The sequence below is a fragment of the Mercenaria mercenaria genome, chromosome 1, assembly GCF_021730395.1.
Source record: "Mercenaria mercenaria strain notata chromosome 1, MADL_Memer_1, whole genome shotgun sequence".
Classification (NCBI taxonomy): Eukaryota; Metazoa; Mollusca; class Bivalvia; order Venerida; family Veneridae; genus Mercenaria; species Mercenaria mercenaria.
The window spans coordinates 35,946,627-35,963,271 of NC_069361.1; the positions used below are offsets into that span (position 1 = coordinate 35,946,627).

Here is a 16,645-nt window from a genome sequence, read left to right on the forward strand (position 1 = left end):
ACTGTTTCTCTCTTTTCTGTATTTAAAGATTGTTTAAGTTTGGTATAATTTAAGATGTAAGTATTGAAAGTAGTCAAAACTACAAAACTATTTAAAAAACGAGTCATTTTATTTTTAACCAACGTTTCGGCTACATTTACCTTCTTCAGGGTTCAAAATAAACATGATTTATAATTTAGACACATGTACAATTTTTCAAACTTAATAACGGCATCAGTTTTGATTTTTAAGCTATAGTTAAGATTAATTCTATAAAAATAAGTTGATTATTCGATTACTTTAAAGACATCCGATTATCGTCAGATATTTACTTCAAATGTAGAATATCCTCGTACAAAATAAAATTGAGTCGCACCATCAGAAAACCAACACAGTGCATTTTGCGACCAGCATGGATCCATACTATCCTTGCTGGTCGCAAATGCACTATGGTTTTCTCATGGTGCGGCTCAGTTATATCTATATTTTTGTGTATGTTGAGCTCCATTCATAAGTAGGTGTCATGCAGTAATGATCATTTGTGAAACTTCCATTTTGTTTTCAGTGGATTTTTCAGAGGCTGATGTGAAGTCACAAATAGTTTTGCTTGCGATCTCGTATCTAAAATGTATCATTTGAATTGTATGATATCAAAATTTCTAACGGAAGCCCTATGTCCGTATCCCTTACGTAACCACGTACCCTACCCCCATAATTCACGCTACGTGTGTTTAGACCAATTAGTTAAGGTTCTTTTTGCTCAAGAACGTATTCTTTAACCCGTTTGTTCCAAATTAGATAACTCTTTCTCTTCAACCTATTCATGTCAAACCAGACGGCTTTTATTTTTTTTAATTTACAGTAACAAGCTTAAACACTTCTTAAATCTGCAACCTATTTCTGATTTAATATCTCACTTCGATATCGTATTAAAAAAAAATCTTGTTTCAGCTCTTAGCAATGATAAAAATGGTAAAGCAATTATAAAAAAAAATTATAACACTGTTGGCTTCGGCGGATGCACTTACATAATTCACCATTCAGCAGCGTCAGTATCATATTACAGACTTTGCACACAATATGGAAATATAACTTATGCTACTTAAAACAGAACATACACGTTACGGTCAATTTATCTTACCGAAATCTCCGAACTACTGCTCGAAGTTGTCGATTGTTTACATTTTTGACGTAATGGAAATTCCGGAAAAATGAGTGTACTTTCAATTTCACGTTCTAAACATAGGTTTCGGTATTTCGAGGAAAATAAGCGATTACAAAGCAGGGATACAAGCTAGCTATTTTTATTTAGGGGCTCAGACTGTCAAAAATAAATGTTTAACATTAGGTATATGGGCATTTTCTTAAACAATTTGGGGGCCAGCCGAAAATCTAGAGGCCGTGGGCTACTGGGCCCCCGCTTATTTATATCCCTGCGAAGTAACCAAATGGAATTAAGTTAAAATAATTGCTATAAGCATAGTCTGAAACCATAAAGAAATTTTAACAAGGCAGTCTGAAAGACAGCTAAATCCCCCGCCACTGCTATGGATAGTGAAAGGGTAAAACCTTTGATTTTAGCTGTGACCTTGACCTTGAACTGACATGGCTGACTCATGAATTCTGCACAACGTCTTGATGAGGTGATCATTTGACCAAAATTTCATGAAAATCCTTCAAGGGGTTTAGGAGATACAGAGCTGAAACCTTTGACCTTCAGTTGTGACCTTGACCTTCAGTTGACATGGCTGACTCGTGAGTTCTTGATGAGGTGATCATTTGACCCAAGTTTGATGAAAATCCTTCAAGGGGTTAAGGAGATACAGAGTGGACACCAAATGGAAGGCTCAAACCTTCGACCCTTAGTTGTGACCTTGACCTTGAGCTGGCATGGTTGACTCATAATTTCTGCACATCGTTCTGATGAGGTAATCATTTGACCCAAGTTTTATAAAATTCCTTCAAGGGGTTTAGGAGATATAGAGCGGACACGAAATGGAAGGCTCAAACCTTTGACCTTCAGTTGTGACCTTGACCTTGAGCCGACATGGCTGACTTCTAAGTTCTGCACATCGCCTTGATGAGGTGATCGTTTGACCCAAGTTTGATGAAAATCCTTCAAGGGGTTTAGGAGATATAGATCGGACACAAAATTGAAGGTTCAACCTTTGACCCTAAGTTGTGACCTTGACCTTGAGCTGGCATGACTGACTCATGGGTTCTGCACATCATCTTGATGAAGTGATCATTTGACCAAAGTTTTATAAAATTCCTTCAAGGGGTTTAAGAGATATAGAGCGGACACAAAATGGAAGGCTCAAACCTTTGACCTTGAGTTGTGACCTTGACCTTGAGCCGGCATGGCTGACTCATGGGTTCTGCACATCGTCTTGATGAGGTGATCATTTGACCCAAGTTTTATAAAATTCCTTCAAGGGGTTTAGGAGATATAGAGCGGACACAAAATGGCAGGCTCAAACCTTTGACCTTGAGTTGTGACCTTGACCTTGAACCGACAAGGCTGTCTCATGGGTTCTGCACATCGTCTTGATGAGATGATCATTTGATCCAAGTTTCATGAAAATCCTTCAAGGGGTTTAGAAGATATGGACCGGACACGATTTTGTTACGGACGGAAGGACGGACGGAAAGACGGACGGACGGACAGACGGACGGAAGGACGGACGCAGACCATTCCTATAATCCCTCCGCCACGGCGGGGGATTAATAAAATGATAAAATTGCTTGCAATTTCATGGCAAGCAGCTTTAAAGTATTGGAGATTTTTGTATTATCAAAAATACATAAAATACACCAAAGTAAGATATTAATATAATCTAACTGTAAATATGATGAATGCAAAAGTAAAATATTGCCTGTTTTGCAAACCAGTGTAATTTGGCATATTAAAAAGCCTAGCTCACTTTTATAACTACTTGACAGCCAAATTAGAAATGGGCGTCAAACTTTATGAGCGTCAAAACAGATGATCGAACGATAATGACCAATGTAATAATCAGAAGTATGTCATATAGATGTATATCAGATATAATTCTAACACGATCCGATTCATTTTCCTATTAAACAAAGAAGGAAGAAAGCAATGAATTATCATACAACAAATCACTGTTCTGACGTCACATTTATTACGTCATGGCGTCAAGCGGCATAGCGGCGCGCTGGAAAAGAAACCGATTGAAAACGGGCAAATATTTAATGCATGTCATCAAGGATGTACTTTAAAATCCTTTATAACGTGTTAGAATCGAAATAATATATCTCATTTAGTGATTTGCTCTTGAATAAATCACTGCTTGTCGTTCAGATGCGTATTATTATATCACTCGGGCTACGCCCTCGTGATATAATTCCTTCGCATCTGAACTCCAAGCAGTGATTTATTCAACGACAAATCACTGGATGAGATATATTATTTCTTAAACATATTTGGTTCAACGATTAGCCCAACCAATTTGACGAGATGATCCCAATTATATTGAGATTTTTTTTTTTTTTTTTTTGCTGCCGACTCTTTACATGCTATAGGTTATTCTCGAACTGGCCACAAACTCAGACTGGCCGCAAAACTTTCATGCACCGAAAGAGCAATTCATCATTGATTTATGTAAAATATCAATTCTAACACGATCCGATTCATTTTCCTATTAAACAAAGAAGGCTGGAAACAGTGAATTATTAAACATTCTAACACGATCCGATTCATTTTCCTATTAAACGAAGAAGGAAGAAAGCAGTGAATTATCATACAACAAATCACTGTTCTGACGTCACATTTATTACGTCACGGCGTCAAGCGGCATAGCGGCGCGCTGGAAAAGAAACCGATTGAAAACGGGCAAATATTTAATGCATGTCATCAAGGATGTACTTTAAAATCCTTTATAACGTATTAGAATCGAAATAATATATCTCATTTAGTGATTTGCTCTTGAATAAATCATTGCTTGTCGTTCAGATCCCGAAATTATTATACCCACTGGGGCCTACCCCCTCGGAAATAATTCCTTCGCATCTGAATTTCCAAAGGCAATAAATTATTAAAACGACAAAGAAATGGATAGATATTTTTTTTTCTTAAACAATTCACGTTCTAAACGTCACAATTTTTTACGTCCATACGTCAAGCGGCGAAACCCCGGCGCGCGGGAAAGGGGGGGGGGGGAACCCCCGATTGAAAAGGGCAAATTTTTAAATTTAAAGCCCCCAAGGGAAAGTATTTTAAAAAGCCCTTAAAAACCCCAAGGCTTAGAGCGGGGGGGGGGGGAAAAGCGGGGGCCAGCCCCCCCCCCCCCCCAAACTGGGAGAGGTGGGGCCCAAAGAAATATTTTTGGCCCCCCGAATTTTTTTAAAAAGGGAGAAAAAAAATTGCAGCCCAAATTTAAAACCCTTTATTTAAAGGAAACATAAAATTTCCCTTTTCAACCAAAATTTTCGTTTTGGGCATTTGGCCTTCCCTTGAAATTCTAAACTAAAAATGCCCTTTTTCCCGGGTAGTGTGAGTACTGAAATCTTACGCCCACGCCAAAAAAACGTTTAAACATTTTATAAAAATAATATCTCATTGAGCGCAATCCTACGTTTCCGGGTTTTGGGAGCGTCTCCCAAAATCAATAAAGGCCAAACTATTAACCCTTTTTTTAAACGGCATGAAAAACGTTATGTTATTTTTTTTGTTTTTCATTGTCCAATTCAAGAAAAAAAAAAATTTTTCCCACAACTTTAAAACCAAAAATTTAAAAGAAAAATGCAGTACTAATTAAATTGTTTTTCCGGGGCCTTCAACAAAAAGAAGAAAAAAAAAGGCACACTTAATTAGAACAAACAAAAATAGACTAAATTAAGACAGTTCATTACCATTCGTTTTGGTTTAATCAGAATAACTCAATGATTGCTAAAACAAAAAAGGTTTTGAGGGGCCTAGGGCCCCAAATTAACCCCCTGTACAAGGCTTTGAGGCTTTGTCACGAAAAATGACTGCGGATACCTTCCGCAAACCCCCCCCCCCCCCCAAAAAAAAAAAAAAAAAAAAGGGCCGGCAAAAAAGGTTTTGCCCCCCCCCCCTCCCCCCAAAGAAAAACCCCTTCGCTCCTACGTCCATGAAAACGGGTTGGGAATCGAAATAATAAATCCCATTTAGTGATTTCCCTCTTGAATAAATAAATTTTTGGGCTTTCCAAAAAGCGAAACATTATATCACTCGGGCTGCCCCCCATTTTGGGAATAAAATTTTTCTTCGCATCTGAACTCCCAAACAGGGTTTTAAATTTCACGACAAATCACCGATGAGATATATTATTTTTTAAATAATAAATTAACGAATTTTCTATTGTTTTTTACCCTATGAAAGTAGTTCCATGAACTGCATAAAAATTAAAAATTTACAATTTGCAAAGAAATTCAACAAAACCTGATAACAAACAGGACACGTACTATGTTTTATCCCCCCTTATTTGGTCTTTAAAAGTTTTGGGAAAGTTTACAATAAGATTGCCCGTCACAGATAAAAAACAACCCGAACGATGAATTTTTTTGACCAACACCAGATAAAAGCCTTTTTTAGTTTTGGGAAATTCTTTTTTATAAATATAATACTTAAACTTTAAAAAGTTGTTGTTTTTTTTTTTTTTGTTTTTTAAAAATATGTACGGGTACTGATGAAAAACCCCGAACAGAAAAATGAGTTTTTTTCCCTGAAAACTTTTTTAATTTCCCTGTTTATTTGAAACCAAATGGTCGGTACAAAATAAACAAAACATTTGCTGAAAATTTTAACACAATTCAAATTTATATTTATTTTAGCAAACTCACCCCGAAGTGGGGCCCCAAAAAGGGGGTTTTTGTAAAAGGGGGCCCTGAACGAAGGGTTTAAAACAGATAAAAATTTTCGACCATTTTTGGTCATTTACAAAATTTTTTTTGATTTTTAAAATTTGAAATTTAAACCAAAAAAAAAACTGCAACGCCTTTCCGATCAAGTAATGAAAAGTGACCCAATGTCCGGGCCTTCTTTGGGGCCGACAGTAACATGCGAAAAAAAAACCACCCTTTTCCCAAGAAAAATTTTGGGATAAATATTTTTTAAAACAGATAAATGAAAGCCCCTTTTAAATTTATAAAAAAATATTTCCCAAAAATTTTGTTTTTTTTAAACACCATTGGTGTTGTAAGGGAAACTTTTAAAATGGTTAGTAAAAAAATTTAAAAAACCCAATGTTTATGTAAAATGGGCGTAGGAGTGATTTTTAATTTTGGGGGGGGGGGGCCAAAACCTTTTTTCAAACCCCGGGCACGGGGGGGGGGGTTGGGGGGAAAAGGAAACCCCCGGGTGCTTTAATTCATGACAAACCCTTGTACAGGGCAAAATGGGCCATGGGCCCCCTCTAAAGGGCCTTTTTTTTTAAAGAAATCATTAAATTTTTATTCTGATGAAACACATTTTACTGGGCCCTGAATGTCTTAATCTAATTATGTATTGTTTCTAATTAAGGGGTGCTATTTTTTTAAAAGGGTTTCTGTTGAACCCCGGACTTTACAATCTTTTTACGCTGCATTTGTCAAATTTGGGTGAAATAAAGTTGTGGAAAAAATAAATTTCCCTAGAATGGAAAATGAAAAAAAAAAAAAAATACATAACTTTTACATCGTAAACGGGCAAAAATAGTTACATAGTTTTTGCAAAACGCTCAAACCGGGAATTTGTAGTGATTGCGCGAATATAAAATTTATTTTTATAAAAAAAATCAAACAACCCTTGGCAGGCGCGTACGTTTCATACTCACATTTAGGGAAAGAGCCCGTCAAAATAAAAGGGGAAGGGCCAAATGAAAATCAAAAATAAAGGTTTGAAAAAAATTTATAGATGCTAACTAAGTAAGTAAATGTTATTTTAAAAACTGCAAGTTAAAATTTTTTTTTCCCCAAAAATTTTGGGGGGGGGCCAAAACAAATAGTTGGGCCCCCCCTCCCCCCTATTTTGGGGGGGCCCCTGGCCCCCGCGGGCCCCCCCCCTGCTCCAAACCCTATATGAAAAATTTGAAAAAAAAAAATTTAAATCATTAAATGATTTTAAATCTACAATTTTTGGGTTGACTTTTTGGGGTATTTTAAATTAAATTTTCCTCAATATTACCTTCCCGCACACGGTGTAACTGACACCGGGGTCCTTCACAAACCCATGTTTAAAGGGTAAAATGCCCCTAACCTACCCTCCATTGTTCCGTTTTATTGATTTTATTTGTCCTCTGTTTGACAAAAAAGATATCTACCTAGGGGTTAACCCGATCCCCTTCTTACGTCTGCTTGAAGTTTTTACTTCAAAAAAAAAGGGCTCCCTCGAAGTGGTTTAAATTTCCCTTTTTAATTTCGGGGTTTAAAATTAAATAGGTTGTAGCGGTAAAAAGTGAAACTGTCCCTAACCCTTTTGGAAATAGAATCCCCCCTATTTTTTAAAAAAAAAAGGGGACTGTTTTAAAAAAATTGAAAAAAATTTAAAAAAATTGAAAAATTAGGGGTAAAAGAAAATCAATTAAAACCAACTGGAAAAAATGTTGAGAAAAAAACCTTAGCTTACAAAAAATAAATCATCTTTTGAGTTTAGCTAACCCAAAGGGCAGACATGATTAAATCAATACAAAATTCTTTCTATGAATTCCTTTGGAATTCTGGACCAGATAATAAAAAAAAATATTGCCTCTCAATTTTAAAAATTTATGGATGACTTACAATGTTTAAAGGGGGATTTAAACGATGATAAACTTAAAACTGAAAATGTTTAGAAGGTTGTTACTTATAAAACTAAATACTTTTTTTTTTTTTAAAAGGGTTTTTGGTATCCATTTTTTTTTTAAATTTTAGAAAAAGACTTTTTTTGAAAAAAAAAACCCAAAAACAATTAAGAAAAAATTTTTGGGAAAAAGAAGTGTGTAAAAAATTATTTTTAAATAAGCAACCCCAAAAAAGGGTTATTTTCTGCGCTCTATTTTTAATATATAATTCTATGTTCAACATTTTGAGGCCTAGCTTCTTCTACCCCAAGGTTTGTAAATAGGATGTTTTTTTAAGTTTTTAAAATTTTTGAGGGGGTTAGGAAATTTACTATAAAATAAGAATTTCAAAAAAGGGAAAAAAACATAAATACAACTTTTTTACAAAAACCAGAATATATAGAATGTAAATTGGCCCTTTAAACAGTTTTAATTTTTAGGTAAAACTACAATAAAGCAAACAATGAATTAAATTCTTTTTGGCCAATTTAAACTAAATCTTGCAAAAATAATTTCTCCCAAGCTCTGGGAAGCTCCCCCCAACTTTTTTTCGAATTCAAGTTTCTACACTTTTACATACAAAGTCGTACAATGCAAGAAAAGAAAATGCATCTAAGTTTGACAAAGAAATGAGTGAATATTTAGCATTAATTACAATTAAGTTGCTAGTTTTTCTTAAAGCCTGATATGCCCAATACTGAACTCCAGCCTCCTTTTTTATATTTTTTTTTTCATTTTGTGTAAAATGCATGTACATATTGACCTATGAGCTATTTTTATGGGTTTTTAAGATTAAGTACATTACATTGTAAGAAAAACCCTGGTAAAGCAAAGACAAAAAAGGGATTAAGAGTTACTTCCCCTTTTAACCCAACTTCTCTTCCTACAAATTTTTTTGCCCTCGTTTTTTTGTTTTAAAAAAATAAATAAAAGCTAAAAATTATTTGTATAGGATTAACAAAAACTTTTTTTTTCTGTTTAAACACAAAACCCCAAATTTCATATAATTATACGATCTGAGAAATTTAAACTGATAATTTCTCACATTTAAAAATTGCGAGTTATACTTCACTCACTATATTTTATATATAATGTACATTAATGCATATTTTTTTCTTTTCAGTTTCGAAAATAAACGGGGTTACCCTTCAGTGGGGCCTCAAAAAAACAACAACATGTAAGCATGTGCTCAGATTTGATAAACATATTTTGCCTAAGGAATGATAATAATATAAGAATTATTGTATTTAATATTTCCAAATATTTGCATTGAAAATTATTAACATGGCCAAAAAATTTTTTAAGAAACTTTTAATTACATCCCTTGCCTTTTTTGGGGTTGGAAATAAATTATGAACTTGTCTAGGTTCAGTTTTTGTTAAAATTTATCCCAAATCTAAAAAATTTGCAAATGTAAAACTAAATTTCGTTGAAATCAAAAGAAAATTTCCACTATTTAAGTATCTTCATTTTAAAAAGGACAGTTACGAAATTTTCTGTAAAAATATTTCTAATGGGTATCTAACTTTGTCGTGGCTCATTCTACCCTTTAATAAGGTCCTAACAGAATACACAAAATAATTTAAAAAATTGTCAAAAAAAATTGCTTAAACGGGGCAGACCCATTTTTTAAAGGGTTTTAAATTTAAAACCCCGGGGGGGAAAAGGTAAAAACATTCAAAAAACTACCTTGCAAAAAATGTAACCATAACCAAAAAAGAATGTTTTAGCAAAGGGCAAGACCCGGGTCCCAACCCTTTAAAAGATTTCCCACACTTTGATTTCAAAAAAATGTTTTGCTTTATGTAATTGGCCACATTTCCATTTTGATATAAAAAAAGAATCAAAAACCTTAGATATTGGGATAAAACACAAATAAAACAAAAAAAAAAAAACAATCCAAAAAAAAAATTTTGGGCCAAAAAAGAAAGATTTGGCCCAATGGGCTTAACCTACCCCCCCCCCCCCCCCCCCCCCTAAAAAATTGCAGTAAAAGGGTAGGTTTATGGTAGAAACTGAATATCTTCAAAAAGGAGATACTCTTTTAGGGGCCTAATACCTACCATAAAACCTACTTTGACTGCAATTTTGGGGGAGGGGGGCCGTGGGTTTAAAGCCCCTTTGGGGACCCAAAACTTTTTTTTCCTTATTTTTTTTTTTTTTTTTCTAGTAATTTTTTACTTCTTTCAAGACTTTTTTTTGTTTTAATTGTACAAAGCGGAAAATTTCTTTTGAAAAACATTTTCTTGTTTTTTCAAAAAGTGAATTTACCTCGAAATGAAGGGGAAAGAGTTAACATCTTTAAAAAAAACTGATTTTATTGCGGAAAAAGTTCCTTTTTTTGCCTGCATTTTTTTAGTTTAACATTTTGTGGAAGAAATTGGGGTAGGTTTTACTTTTTTCCCCAAAAGTTTTTTTTTGAATGAAGTAGCAAAATTCAAAACAGACCCCGAAAAAAAATTCTCCCTTTAAATTTTCAATTTTGGGAAAACAGAATTCTGTCTCAAAAAAATTTCCGTTTACTTGGGGCACCCTAGAAAAAAATACTGACCCCCTTTTAAATTTTTTAGTTTTTATAATTTTTTAAAACCAATTTATGATTTTTTCCCATAAAAAAAAATGGTAAAAAAGAATTCTCTGAAAACGTTTTGGAAAAAGGTCGCCACTTTGAAATTTTCTCACTTGACTTGAGGAAATCCCAAATAAATTCCAAAAAAAATTTAAAAAAAAACCCGGCACGGTAAAAGTTTTTAAAAATTTGCAAAAAATTTGCGAAGCAGGGTCAGCGAAAGAAAAAACCCAAACCCCAAAGCCATTTTAAACTTTTCTTTTGGGGGCCTAATCCCTTTAAAACTGCCCTTTCCCGGCGATACAATTTGTTTGGTCTTTTTGGTAAAAAAAACGGTAACATTAGTGGCGAAATTATTTACGGAAAGGCAATAGTACGAAGAAAAAAAAAAATCTCATAAAAAAAACCCCCTTTATTTAAAATAAAAAAAAATTTCCCACTAAGTGATTTTAAAACTAATTTTCTTTTCCTTGATCTTTTCAAGAACTTCAGTACCCCAATAAATTTTGCAAGCCCATTTTCTAAAATGTGCTCGAGCCAAAATAATTCTTTTTAAAACAAACTTCTTATATATTTGCACACGCGCAAAAAATTTGGCACCGGCCCAGTTTTTTAGTTTTTTAAACAGTACTTAGCACTCAGATAGGGGTTTTATTACGACGGTTCAATTTCCCCCCCTCGAAAATTTTTCATAATAAAGAAATTATTTTTTAAAATATTTGAGACCGCTTTTGAAAAGACCCAAAATATTTTTTCCCTTTTTTCTTTTCAATTATAAAATAAATAATAAACAAGAAATATTTTTAAAAAAACGATGGTGGGCCCAAATTTGTAAAAGACAACAATTTTTGGGGTTTTTCCCATATCTTTTGGGTTTTTAACCCCTATCATCAAACTACCATTTTTCAAATATGGAAAAAACTAAACCCCACACTTTAAAAAATTTTTAAATTTCTCTTTTTTAATTTTTCATAATGGTTTCGGGGAAAAGGGTTTTTTGGGGCAGTGGTTTGGAAGGCATTTCCTTTTTGAAGACCAAAATCGATCGGTTTATCCTAGCAGACCGTATTCATTTTTTTTTGGTGTAAATTGAGATATGTTGGAAATTTTGAACATTTTTTAAAAACTTATTTAATCTTTTTTAAGATATATCAATATTTTTCAAAATTTATCCCCTGACCCGAAACGTAGTTTTAAAAACTAAAAAAAAGCGTAAAAACGCTTGGGTCTGCCCATTTAAAATTTAAACGGGAAAAATCAAAAAACCAACATTTTTTGTTCTACTTAAAATTAACTTCCAACTTTTCCCGGCGTTGGGCCCTTTCCCTCAGGAATTTAAAAAAGTTTTTTTTCTGTAAATTTCACTAGCGTTAAAAAAATTTTCAGCAGAGTAAAAAAGAAAAGACAACCCTCGCCCAATCAGGCAGAGTGTAGCGTATAAATCTCCTTTTTGATAAATTATCTTTAAGCATTATCAAGTAGTTTTATTTTCAAACTTTCATCATGGCAATTCGTTTTTTTAAAAACGGCGTTCGCCGAAATAAAGAAAAAATGTAAATATTTGTTCCAAAATGAAATATAAAAAAAACCAAAATAGACAAAAATGTATAGGATACCAAATTTGGGTTTTCAATTTAAAAATTTTCCTTCTATCCCACCCGAGCCTACATTAAAAAGTTTCCCAACAGCCCCTTTTTCGCTTGGAGTACGACCAAACAGAAGATTTCCCTAGGAATGATCAACCCCCGGGGGAAAAATAATGGGGAAAGGAGCAGGATACCATGCCACTTTCGCTGCGAGATATTGTAGTCAAATAAACTACACTTTTTTTAAGAGAACGGAAAGCAGTAAAACTAGTTGTAACAAAGCGGGGCTACAAAGCTTTTAGGTCCTGGGGGTTTGAGCCCCCCACTCTGCCATCTTAAAAATTTTTAAATTTCCCCCATACAGTCTCAAGAAAAAGGTCTTTAAAACCTTCCTTGCTAAAGAAAAGACAAACCTTTTGGGGTTTTTGGGGCTTTTTCTGTATCTTCAAGAAAAATTCGGAGGAGACGCCCCTAAGGGAAAACCGGTTGGGCCCACTAAAGAAGCTTAGATAAACAAAAAAACTTTCGCACGCACAAAAAACGTACGAAAACACTTTTACAAGAAAAAACTCATGATATTTGGGGAATATATATAAGTAGACATAAAAAAGGCATGGGCAAACTGTGCAATATTTAATTATTTTAAATGCAAGGGGGGTCAAAACTCTCTCTGAATTTTTTTTTTTTTAGTTTTTTTGAAACCATGTTTAAATTGCCGATAATTTTTACCGAAAATAAAACCCCGGCCAAATAATCGATTTTGGGTCGATTTTTTTATATAGAAAAAAAAAGGCATTACACATTTTTTTCTTAATAACAAAATTACAAAAATAAAAAAACCTTAGGGGGCAAAAAAAATTACGATTTGTAAATTTTGTCATTTTGACAACCGAAGTTTTGGGGGTAAACCTTTTTTAATGGGGAAAAAGACTTTAGTCTAAATTTTTTCCTTTTTAAAATAAATTTTTTTAGAATTGGGAAAAAACGACACCACTAATTAAAAATTGGTTATATTTTCGCTGTAAAAAAATTTTTGAAAACGAACAAAAAAAAAGTCACCTTAAAATAACGTTTGAAAAAGTAATAGTTACCTTTCTTAACGAAATTAAAAAATTTTACATAAATACTATCAGTAATACCTTTAAATTTCGAATGAAAATTTTCGTTATAAATGCCACTCTTTTGAGTTTGGGTTTAAAAAAAAGTAAAAAGTTTAAAAAAAAAATTTCCCCCTAATTTTTGGTTTTTTGAGAGTTTATCTTCGGTCAAAGATTTGTGGGTTTATGACCTTTTAAGGGTAAAGAACAATACTCTTTTTTTTTTCTTGCTTTTTGGGAACGACTAACAACTTGGAAAAAAAAAAAACCCCATTAAAACAGGAAATTCCCAATGAAAATTTCTTTCACCGTCTCATTAACAAGTAAGAAACCAAAAATTCCCGGGTAATAATTTTTAAACATTTTTTTTTGGGGAAAAGGGTTACATCTTTAGCCCTTTTCAGTCCAGTTTTCCAGGAGCCTATATATTGTGAGAAAATATCATATATGGCCCATTTTTTAGTTTTTTGTTTTTTTAAAATATCGTTTTTTTATTTTTTTTAAAATTTTGTGACGGGGCCCCCTAATGGGATATATCATGCTGTGTTCGCTCTGTAAGTCCCCCCTTTTCTGCAAAAGAAAACCCCTACCTCAGGCAATCGCGGATTTTTAAAAACATTGTCGCAAAAGAAAACCCCGCCTCAGACAACCGTGGTTTGATAACATTGTCTGCAAAAGAAAACCCCCGCCTCAGTAAACCGCGGATTTGACAACATTCCCCCCGCCAAAGAAAAACCCCCGCCTTCAAGGGAACCGGGTTTGGGAAAAAATTTTCTTCAAAAGAAAAACCCCGCCTCAGACAACCGCAGATTTGATAAGGGTTTCCTGCAAAAGAAAAAAACCCCCGCGTCAGGCAGCCCGGATTTGATAATAATAAAAAATAACTTTTTTTTCCTCCCAATTTTGAAGAGCATAACAAAAATAAAAACAATTTAAAAAAGAAAAACGAAACATACAAAGAAAAAATACACTAAATCCCGCACATGAAGGAAAACATTGAAAACCCAAGGAAAAAAAAAAAAAAAATTAATTAAGAGAAAAGCAAATTTTCGCTACAACTCACCATTTAAACCCACACTCCCTTTTGTTGAAACAAAAAAAGACATTTAAAAAAACCCAAAAAACAGGGAAAACAAAAAAAGCATGTACAATCATTAAAAACAAATACAGGGGGAAAAAACATTTGGGAACTAACAGGGAAAAACCCGCAAATTTAAAAAAAAAAAAGGCAAATTATCCCCTACAAATCACTTTATTTACCGACAATCTTAAGTCGAAAACGAAAGAAAAACCGGTGAAATTTTTTTTACTTTTGTAAAGACTAGCAGTAAAAAAACACTGTAAAATGGACAGCCTAATAAGGCCTTTAGACCAACCGTGGATTTGATAAAATTGTTTCCCCAAAAGAAAAAATTCCCCTTCATCGTTTAATATCGTTGTGTACGGGGGGGTGTTTTAATAAATAACCCCCGGGAAAAGTGCTTTTCCCTTTCTTTTTTTCTGGTCTCATTTTGGCCCAAAAAATTTTAAAATATGACGGATAAACTTTCTAATGCAAATACCCAAATTACAGATTTCAGAACAAGCAAAAATAAATTTTTTTGGGCGTCTCCTACAACGCCTTACCTTCACAAGCGGGCCCCAACCTTTTTATGAATGCGCATATCACACTCAATTAATCAAAACAAAATCCCTGATTCCATTGATTTTAAAGTTTATCACCATTAAATGCATTTGTAAAACCTTCCAAAAAAAAAATTTAAAAAATGTTTAAAAAAGTTCCCCGTTGTATGAAGAAACGGACACGAACTGATACCTTAAACAAGGACCCCTTTTAAATTTTTTAAATGTGACTGAGCGCCCTTTTTTTATGTCGTTTAAAACAAGTCCGTCAAACAATATTTTCCTGACCACATTTTAAAAGTCAAGGGCCCCCTAATAAAATTTTGTTTTCCTTCCCGGGGAAATTTTCCCTTAAACCTTTTTTTACATAGCAATTTTTTTCCCCTTTTCCCTTATTTTTTGATTCGGGGGGGGGGGAAAACAAAATTTATCTCCCCATCTCCGTTCAACACTGATTTCAAGCGACGACCCAAATCAGAAAGCCCCGTCAAATTTTTTTAATGATGCAAAATTTTTAAAAATTTTCTTATTGGCGAAAAGCTTTCTTTTCCCTATCAATATTTTACCCAATTTAAAAAAAGGTAAAATTAAAAATTTGGCAAGTGGCAAGTAAGGTTTTTTAAGGGGCCCAAATAAAATTTGAAAAAAAAGGGCAAAATTGGGCCGGATTACGTCACATGACGTTGCCCCTGGGGGCTCGCCCTTTACTTTTTATTTTCCCCCAAAAACAATCCCAATTTTGGGCATATCAAACCCCATTTTTCCCTTTTCCCATTTTTGTAGCATTTTCATTTATTTTTTTAAAAATACTTTAAAAAATTGAGAGCCACCCTTTTCCGGGGATTTTTTGAACGCCCCCCGTATTTTCCCCTGAGGGAAACAAAAAAAACCAAAAAAAAAAACTTGATGAATGGATTTGGGCGTTTAAACAATTAAAGATCAGTTTCCCCAATAAATAGGACGGCTGGCGGGCTGAAAATTTTTTCTGTTTCTTAAAAGAAAATTCCCCCCTTTTGGGATCAGAAAAAGCGAGAAAATAAATGGAAAACCGAACACAACGTGGGTTTTTTTTCGGCTTTAAACTTGTTCCTTTCAGGGAAAGTAAAATTGGGCCGTCCCAATTTAAACTATTTCTTTCTCGCTCTCTCTAATAAATGTTTTTTTTCCCGTATTATAATTGCTGAAATTTTTGGGAAAACTTAAAGACACATGGCAATTTTTTTTTAAACTTTATAACCCGGCCCTTAGTTTTGATTTTTTAAAACCGAAGTTAAAAATGGAATAGCACTTTTAATTTTCTTACAACCCGCATAAAAGATTTTGATATCAAAAATTTAAAAAAGAAGGTTTTTCCCCGGGATGAAAAAGAAAATGTTTTCTTGGTTTTAAGTGAAACTTTTTGCCATTTCCCCTGGAAAATCCCGTTTTTTTGGGACCACGGGGAGAGAGAGAGATGGAAGAGAGGTTTGGGGATGTTCAGATAGGCAAAATAACTGAATTTGGGACCCTGGCTAATTTTTAAAAATATCATAATTTATTCTTTTTTAATTCAATTTTTTTCATTTTGGAAGCGGGTTTTTTTTTTAAATTTGTAAAAAGTAAAGAGAAATGTGGAAGGGCGTTGCCCATGCTAATTTTAAAATGCCAAATTTTTTTTGGGGCTCCAAAATAATTTTTCTTGCACAAGACATAAAATTTTCCAGAGCAAGAGATAAGATGTCGTGCGCGCACAAAAATAAAAAAAAAAAAAAAAATAAATAAATAAAACAAAACAAACAAAAAAACCAGAGCATGTCCTAAACAAACCACCTATTTTTAACATCCGCTTTAAAAAAATTTTTTTTTCACCAATGGGACGCCTACGGGCTGAATTTTATTTTAAACAATGAATAATATGCGTAAATTGAAAAAGAAAAAACCTCAAAACTGCACATCTCTGATGACAAAAAAAAATTAAAACACTCTTACTTTAGTTACACAAAGGTAAAAGTACATGTATAAAATCTT

The 16,645-nt window shown here is 33.5% G+C and overlaps 1 protein-coding gene across 1 annotated transcript in view; it reads left to right on the forward strand.

Moving 5' to 3' along the window:
* Positions 1-16,645, forward strand: part of LOC123541861 (uncharacterized) — a 56,660-nt gene that overhangs the window by 182 nt on the left and 39,833 nt on the right. The window lies entirely within an intron of this gene.